Raw genomic sequence first — 9900 nt, 5'->3', positions numbered from 1 at the left:
AAATAGAAGCACTTTGAGATTATAATGTTAAATGAAATGAATCAGATACACAACTTTAAATATTGCATGGTTTCTCTTATATGAGAACCTCAATGTATAAATACAGAGCAAAAAAAGCAAAAAGAAAAAGAAAAAGCAGTGGAGGTGGTGCAGGCTAAAGAGGGATGAGTCATGTTTCCATGGAAAATATGCTCAGTTTCCTGGTCTAGACCTGAACTCTTCTGACAATCAGAGTTGAGTAGCAAGAACTGCAAGCAAAGAACATCATCTACCTCCTCATTTATAGAACCAGGAAGCTTCCAAAGGACTCTACAATAAAGTTTGGGTTGTAGCTGTAGTAAAGACAAGGAGGTAGATAGTAGTTTTGGGTCTTGTGATTCAAGAGGAAAGGCCAGTGATTTCAGTGATCATGGAAGTGGATCAAGGGCAAGATTTGATGATCATGGACAATCACTGCCCTCCACATATTGAAAATTTCAGGAATGTTGAGATGGGGGAAATTATTATGGGGAATATTGAATTTACTCATTATACTTGTTCCAAACCAGTGGAAAAAACATGTAATTCCTATTGTCAAGGAAGAGACTTCATGGCTTGTGCTCAAAGAGAGTCTGGAAAACCAGCAGCATTTCTTCTACCTGTCTTGAGTCAGATATATACAGATGGGCCAGGAGAGGCTTTAGAGTCTTCAAAGGAAAATGGTAGGGATGGGTGCCCCAAACAATACCCAGTCTCCTTGATATTAGCACCAACAAGAAAATTGACAGTACAAATTTATGAGGAAGCCAGAAAATTTCCTTAGCAGTCTAGAGTTTGTTCTTGTATAATTTATGGTTTTGCTGATATGGGTCACCAGATTCCAGACTTACTAGTTGCCACTCTGGGACATTTGGTGGATATGATGGAAAGAGGAATAATTGGATTAGACTTTTGCAAATGACAGTATGGGATAAGGCTGGCAGGTTGCTAGATATGGGGTTTGAACTTCAGATATAACCTATAGTTGAACAATATACTATGCTACCAAAGAGTGTTTATCACACTATGATGTTTAGTGCTACATTTCCTAAGGAGATATAGACTCTTCCTTGTGACTTCTTGTGTGTATATATCGTTATGGCTGTAGACAGAGGAAGTTCTATTTCTTAGAACATCACACAGAATGTAGTTTGGGTGGAAGAGTTAGATAAACAGTCATTTCTGCTTGATCTCTTAGGTTCAACTGGAAGGGGTTCACTGATTTCAGTATTTGTGGAGAGTAAAAAGAATGCAGATTATCTGGAGGATTTCTTACTTCTTAAGGGTGTGCATGTACCAGTATTCATGAAGACTGATCGTAGAGATCGAGAGGAAGCTCTTCACCATTTCCAGTTGGGGAAAAATCCCAATTCTAGTGGCCACAGCTGTGGCAGCAAGAGGTCCAGACATTCTAAATGTGAAACATGTTATCCACTTTGATTTGCCCAGTGACCCAGATATGTGCATCACACTGGCTGTACAGGACTTGTCAGAAAACTAGGCCTGCCATCTCATTCTTTAATGAAAGACATGCAAACATTACAAAAAACAGAGGTGCCATTTGATTGGAAAAAATGACTTATTAACACTATTACAAGGCATAGGTTACAAGGGTAGCAGTCATGGATGGTCTAAGAACAGATTCAGTGGAGAATTTGATTCTAGAGACTACCAACAAAGTAGTGGTTCCAGCAGTTCTTGGTTTAGTAGTAATTGTGTAAGCAACAGCTGCAGTGGTGGAGGCGGTCCCGGCAAAAACAGAGGATTTGGTGGAGGAGGCTATGGAGGCTTCTACAGTAGTGATGGATAAAGTGCAAATTATAACTCCCAGGGGGTTGACTGGTGGGACAACTGAATCTCCTTTGCCAGAGTCATCATCTTTTCATATAAGCTAACACGGAAACCATGTGTAACTTAGCCAGAAGGCATTATGTAGCTATAAGAACATGCAGTACATTACCAGTTGTGATTCTCCTGAAAATTTCAAGAGAACTCAAAGTCAGAAGAAGAAATGAACAAAACAACTACAGTCCTAATCAGAAGTTGAAGACATAGTTGCTGCAGTATGGATTAACTGACCTCCTGCTTAGACCTACCTCAAATTGCATTTGTAATTTTGTGATTAAGGGTCATTTGTTTGTTAATATACTGTGACTTTAACTCTAAAGAACTTATTAGTTTGGTGTCCTGTTGGCCCAGTAATTCTCAAGATATCAATTGTTTGAACAAAATAAATTTACTAAACTTGTGCTACAATGACACCTTGGACACAGATGTGATTTAATTTAACAAGGCCAATCAGTTCATCAATATATAAGGAAAAATCTAGTACAGTAGCCTGAGTTAGGACTTTTCAGTTCTTGCAGACCCTGGTGGAGAAGGGGACATCTTAAAACGTAATTACTTTCTAATATGGTGAGCTGTATTAAGTTAGAGTTCTGACTTGCTCATTCTATCATAGATTGACACTTAGAAACTTAAACTATAAGAAGCCATTCCAATCATGATGAAGTACGATGTAGGAACACAAACACACTCATAACACTTGTTGTTGTTGTTAATTAATTTTATTGGTACACTTTAAATAGACATAATGATCATATTCATCATAGGAAATTTATACCTGTAACATAATATATCTTAATTCTCTTTTTCCCTAATCCCTTCCTTTCTCTTCAGTCCCTCTTTTACTGGTCATTCAAGAGATGCAAATTAAAATAACACTGAGATTCCACCTCACTCCAGAAAGAATAGCTATTATCAAGAAATCAACCAATAACAAATGCTAGTGGGCCTGTGGGGGAAAAGGAACACTTCTCCATTGTTGGTGGGACTGTAGACTGGTGTAACTGCTATGGATATCAGTGTGTAAATTCCTCAAAAACACTAAAACTAGAAGTTCCATTTGATCCATAGCATTTTTAAAAACACTCTTTAAAGTTAATGCAAATAAATACAACAATTCCCTGTTTAATATTTAGGCTGTTTACTAATTTAGTTAGGCATCTGTGAGCATACTGTTACAGGAAAAGTTTAAAGACCCAATAAAGTGTTTGGTAGAATGTACTTAATTAAATTCTTTAATGTCTGACATAAATGAAATTGAAATATTAGGGGCCAGGAATATAGCTCAGCAGCACAGTTCCTGCCTGGCAAGCTCGAGGTCCTGAGTTCAATCCCCAGTACAAAAAAAAAATTGAAATGTTAGAATGGCTGTCCATAGCAATGACCAGTCTTTTTTACAGGCCTTGTTGGATTCTCATCTTTACTGGAGCCAGTGCTGTCTTTTGCTCAAGAGAGTATGAACAGTGAGGATCATACAACAGGCTTTTATTTTAATGCAGGTTTACATTGCACTGTTACAACTGCATTGAAATATTAAAATGGCTTACATTTATACACTGTAAATCTTAAGAATAACTAATTGAGATCTCACAGAATGGAGGCATGTACTAAATAAATTGCACAAGGTCTCAGTTCTTAACAGTTCAGTTTTAGTGTATTTTAGGTGCACAGGTTCACACTGTATTTATAGTCTCTTTATGCTAAATTTGACCAAAAATGACTATCCATTTCTAAAAAGAAAATGCCTTTCCACTTGGGATGTTGTGGCCAGAATGCATAATCTTTAAAAATTAATTTTTAGAATGGCTTAAGTTGGCAAAATTTCTTAAAGTGCAATAAATTTTCAAATGTATTTGCCTTCTTCTAAAATTTTATTAAAGTAGGTACACTTGACAGTATTGAAGTCATTTGTTAACAGTGGTATATCTACTAGTGCAGGTTTACACTCTTACATATTTTGCTCATAATGTTTAAAGAAGTTCTTGTTTTATTGCACATTCAGATAATTATATATGTGTGTGTGTGTCTTGTGTGCAAGTCCTTATACTTCCAATCTTATTTTGTCTCTTGAAGATTGTTGAACAAAGCCTGTCAAGAGCTAGTTTCTAAAATTTTACTTGGGATGATGGTTTTATACACAGATGATGGTTAAGAAGAAAACTTTTTGCTCATGACAGATTTTAGATACTCTTTCTGCTAGTTTATATAATATTTATTGAACATTTTGACAATATGTACTTTCGTAAAACTAAAAGTGATTCTTTGAAAGCTTGTAGAAACTTAGCCAAAAAACAATAGAGAAACACTGGCACTTGAATTTTGAATATCACTATATATGAAATAATATATTTTAGAATAGTGTGTGGTTTTAATCTTAAATCTTATTACAGTCAAATTACCAGCATTGGCATTGAAGCTCGAATTTTTGGATAAAATTTAAGAAAAATGTGGCAACTTGAAATTAATATATGCCAAGTTGTTGATATACTTGTGTTTAAGATATTAATGAAACTTCTAAAGTGATATGAAGTATCCACATTCTCAAAGTTTCTCTGAGTTTTGTTTAGTTATGGGTTCAGTTTGGTTTTCCATGAATGTATGCCATATATGCAATCTTCAAACATGTGTATTGTGTATTGTGTATTGCCATACTCAGTGATGTTTACATTCAGTGCTAGTGTGAGCCAGCAATATTTTCAGTAAATAATAATAGGTTCAACTTGCTGAATATAAACACTGAACTCAAGTTGCTTTAAGTTTAATTTCTTATTGTATTAGTTTTAGGTGCTAGCACTGCATGTGAAGTGTTTATTTTTATTTTACTAAAATAAAAATTTGAAATACAAAAACCAAACAAAGAGCAAAATAAAAGATAAATAATAAGAAGTAGGAAGATAAATCTTTCTCAAATTGGAAGGAGATCAAGAGATGGAGTAAGGGGAAAGGAAGGGAGGAAAAGGAGATGAAAAAAGGAATGAAGATATGTACATGTACCAACTCAGCACAAGGAATATAAACATTATGTACCACAAACATGTACTGATAAATAAATAAATACATAAATAAATAAAATGCTTTGTGAACCACATTATCCTAAAGTTGGCGTCAACTGTAAAATATCAACTAACCTTTTCAGACACCAAGTTTGAGTCCTAGGATACTGAAATTGTCTGATATCTACAAAGCTCTGTGTTTTGAATAATGTGTGATATAAATAATACAAAGAAGAAATACTACTTGAATTAGTTTCAGCTAATAGACAGAGGTGGGGTAGTTATTGAAAGGAAAGTGTTCCTTGGCATTCAAAGTGCTTCCATTGGTATGAATCTGGAAGACCAGGGCTATATGAGAGGCACAACTGGAGTTCTGGATGTGGCTTTGGGAGCTGGGAACCTGGAGGCCCTGATCTAACTGAGTCACCAGAGGCTACCCATGCAGTGGAACATGATGAAGGAGAAAAAACAAAAACAAAGTTAAGTTGTTTTGCAACCAGTGATAATATCATCAGTCTTGCACACATGTGTAAATATGGTATAGTTTCTCTATTGTGAGAAACTGAAAGTATAAATAAGGACTAAAACATATAATAGATAATGTGAAATAGGAAGTAAAGGAGCAATGGGAAGGGGAAGTGGGAAGGGTTGGAGAAAGGAAAGAAGGAAATGGAATAAATATGAGAAAATGAAAAAAAGGAAACAAAGTTTTTGTAAATAGGAAGGGATGGAGGGATTGAAGGGAGGGCAGGGGAAGCAGTAAAAAATAAGAAGCAAGAGAGAATGTAAAGGTGCATATTTCCAATGATGAATGTCATTAAATTGTACACCTAAAAGGTAGTGATAAAAGGATATATAGAAAAAAAAATACATCAGTCCTAGAAGCTTACTAAATTGTTTTTGTATATTATCTTCAAGGGTTTAAAATTAGAAAGAAAAGTATTTTTAACTTTATAAGTGAGAAAAATTGTGTATAGAGATGCTAAGTTTCACAAATTTTATAGCCACAAAGTTTACAGTTGTGGTTGCAACTGATTGAATCCCACTTATTTATAAGACCTGATATTTTTGTTTTAACATTTTAATTTATTTTAATTAAAAATTTTTTTCCCATTAAGTTTATTGGTACATTTTAGGTGTAAAGTACAATCACATTAATCATTGGGATCTTGTACCATTACATGAGTCTCTTGGTTCTTATTTTTTTCCCTTCCCCTGCCCTCCCTTCACCCCCTCCACCCTTCCCTATTTGCAAAGACTTTGTTTCCATCTTTTCCCTTTTCTCATATTTTTTCTTTCCCCTTCTTTCCTTTCCCTACCCCTCCTACTTCCCCTACTCCTTTAGACATTTTCTTCCTATTACACAATATCAATACTGCATTTTTAAAATTACGATATCAAGATCTAGGAGACATTACCACAGATTTTACAGAATTTAAAAGGATATAGAAAGCATATTACAAAAATCTTTTTTGAAATAAATTTGACAACTTCTAAGAAGTACCTTGGAAGACAAGTTAATGAAACTAACTCTGGAGGAAATATAAAATTTGAATAGCACCTATTAAAGAAAGTATATCCCTAGCTTGAAAACCTACCTATATGACAACAACAGGCTCATACACATTTTAAGTGATAAATTATATCAAACATTTAAAGCAGAAAAAAAAGGAACACTTTTCCCCTCATTTTAGGATATCAACATTGTGCTAATCCTAAAACTGGATAAAGATAATAGAAGAAAAAAATAAGAACAGAGATAGAAATTTGTTTAACAAAATAAACTATTAGAAGTCAGATCTGGCAGTATGTAGAAAGTGGTTTTATTATAGGGATGGCAGTGTTGGTTCAGCACTGGAAGATCCACCCCCAGAAGTTATCATTTTAGCAGAGGAAAGGAAAAAGCCATATGATCCTGTCACTAGTTGCAGAAAAAGTATTGGACTAAATTCTACAACTATTCATGGTAAAAGCTATCAGGAGACTAGAAGAAGAACAGAACCTTCTCAACAGATTAAAGACATGTGCTCCATACTTCCAGCAAAAATGCCTTATATGAATGGAGAAGATACAATGCTTTCTCCCTAAGGTGGGGAACAAGGGCAGATATGCCTACTCTTCATCTGTCCATTAAACTTTGAAACATAGGCCTAAACTAAAATATTCTGGCAATAAAATGACACAATTAGGATAGGATTGGCAAGGTAGAAGCAAAATCTTTATATGTAGATGAAATGATCCTCTACAGAGAAAATAGTAAGAAATCTCTAGGAGCCCCTAGAACTTGTATTTGAATTTAGCAGGATTAGAAAACACAAGATATATATAAAAATTCAAATGTATGTATATTTGCTATAAATGAAGAATTGGATATTGAAATTTAAAGGTTATGTAGGAGTATGAAGGACCTAGAAAAGTAAAAAAACAAAGAAAACAAAAAAAAAAACAGTGTTGGAAGATGTTTAGTACCGAATTTTAAGACTTCCTCTAAAGCTACAGAAATCAAGGCAGTGTTGGTGTAAGGAAAGACATATAGATCATTGGAATAAAACAGAGAATCTAGAAATAGAACCACACATATATGGTCCACTGAGTTTTGAATGCTTATTTAACATTAACATTTTATAGAACATAAACTCAAATCAAGAGCAGAGGAAAAGATAGTGTTTTCAGTGAATGGCACTAGAATTCCTGGTATCCGTATATAAAAAATTAACCTCAACCCTTTATTTCCATACATAAAAATAACTTGAAAGGATCTATGAACCCAAATATGAAAGACTACAACTATAAAATTATAAGAAAAAATTGTGAGGGAAAATGATTATGAATTTAGGGTAGGTAAGAACTTCCTAGGATACAAAAAACATGAAGTATAAAAGAAAAAAATTGATAAATGAGATTCCATCAAAATTTAGAACTTTAAATGACATCATTTAAATGAAAAGTAGTCCTTAAACAGACCATATTTACAATGCATAAACCCATGACCAGAATATATAAAGAACTCTTACAGCTCATTAATAGACAACCCAATTAAAAGTAGACACAAGAAGATGATAAATAGCCAGTACAGTCCAAGGAAAGGTGTGCAAGACTAGAATCAGAAAAATACTAATCAATACAGTAACAAGATTGAATTATATACTCATTAGGGAGACAAAGTTAAAAGTTTTAAAAGACTTGTCATGACTGTTTCTTTTTGTTGGGTTCTCCCTCTTTGCGTCTAATTTGTCATGCCCAGTGAATTCATTCTGCTGGGCTTCCTGGGATTGTGATCCTAATTTTCTTTTCCTAGCATATTGCCTAAAATTTTTTGGAGTCTTGGTTTGGTATTCATGAAGTTCCTAAGATGCTCTTTGTCATGAAAGTGTCTTACTTCTCCATCAATTTTGAAAGATAGTTTTGCAAGGTACATCAATCTGGGTTGGAGGCTGTTTTCTTTTAGGGTTTGAAATACGTCCAAGCTCTTCTTGCCTTGATGGTTTGCACTGAGAAGTCTGTTGTGATTCTAGTGGGCTTTCCTTTGTATGTGATTTGTTTCTTTTCTCTCACTGCTTGTAGAATTTTGTTCTTCTTTTGGGTCTCTGGAATCCTATTATGTGCATATGCATAGATTTTTTTTTTTTATCATGGCTAGTTGGAGTCCTATATGCCTCACTTATCTGTATGTCAAGTTCTTTTCCCCTCCTTGGGAAGTTTTCTGCCATCACTTCTGTGAACAGTTTTTGTATGTCATCTGCGCTCTCACTTCTTTCTTCATTGACTCCAATCTGTCTTATGTTATTCTTCTTTGCATTGTCTAGCAGCTGCTGGACTAATTTCTCATGGACCTTTACAATTTTAAAGCAATTTTTCTTTTCCTGGTCACTAATTGCAATCTTATCTTTTATATCTGAAATTCTGTCCTCACATCTTTCATTCTTCTGTGTAGACTTTCAATGGAGTTTTTAATCTCCTGGAAATCTGTTTGCATTTGTTTTATGGGTTCCATTTGTTTCCTATGTTGGGATTCCATCATGTTCCTCAGATCCTCTATTTTTTTTAATCTATGTCCTCTCTAGATATATTAATCATGTCTTGTACTATGGGCACAGTCTCTGCTGTTATCTTAGAAATTATTTCTGATTTCATTTTTTCCAGATCCTCTTTTGTTGCCAGTTCATGGAGTCCAGGTGGTTGATTATCAGATTGTTCCATCTCATTTCCCTTTGAGGTTGCTGTAGGTGATCTGGAAGTCTGTTTTTGAGGCTTGTTTATGTGTCTTCTCATTTCCACGGAGGGGAGGGGTGTTTCTGCTGGCACCTGTGTGGCTCACCTTCTCTGCCCTGGGATCGGTGGAATGGCAGCCCAGGAGCCTCCTTCTGGGTGCTGGCATTTTTATTTATTTTTAATCAACACATGAAAATTATGTAAAACCATCTCTATGTCAATTTATGTTTTTAGAAGTGATGAGTTCATTCTTTCTGAATGTTGCCTAGTAGTTCATTTTATATATATATATATATATATATATAATGATAGTAGTTCATTTTTTATATATATATATATATATAATTTTCTTTATCTCGTCATCTGTCGATAGACATTTAGGTTAATTCCATATCTTGAATACTATAAATAATGCTGCAATGAATATGGTATTGTACATATCTCATCTACATGCTGATTTTATTTCCTTTGAATAGAAACATTAGGGAAATTGTTGTAGTTATGTGGTAACTCCACATTAAATTTTATGTTTTCCATAATCGCTGCCTTAATTTACAAACCCACCAACAACGTGAAATGGTTCTCTTTTCTGTACACCCTCTGCCGAATTTTTTTTCCTTCATCTTTTTTAAATAGTCATTCAAACAAGAGTGAAATGATCATCTCACTGTGGGTTTAATTTGTGTGTATCTGATAATTAGCAATTGTAAGTCCTTTTCATACACCTATTATTACTTCTATTATCCTTTTATATTTCTTTTCTTTTTTAGAGAAATATATATTCAGATCCTTTGCCTGTTATTTGGATTTCTTTTTTACTACTTAATTGTTC

At 34.2% G+C, this 9900-nt stretch overlaps 1 pseudogene; it reads left to right on the top strand.

Moving 5' to 3' along the window:
• Positions 1-454: 454 nt before the first annotated feature.
• Positions 455-2508, top strand: LOC101704012 (ATP-dependent RNA helicase DDX3X pseudogene; annotated as a pseudogene).
• The last annotated feature ends 7392 nt before the right edge of the window (positions 2509-9900 follow it).

The sequence above is a fragment of the Heterocephalus glaber genome, unplaced genomic scaffold (genome assembly GCF_053883595.1).
Source record: "Heterocephalus glaber isolate CG9 unplaced genomic scaffold, H.glaber_assembly_v1.0 deba00000122, whole genome shotgun sequence".
Lineage (NCBI taxonomy): Eukaryota > Metazoa > Chordata > Mammalia > Rodentia > Bathyergidae > Heterocephalus > Heterocephalus glaber.
Note: the sequence above shows the minus strand (reverse complement) of the source record. Positions and strands in the feature narration are given on the sequence as shown.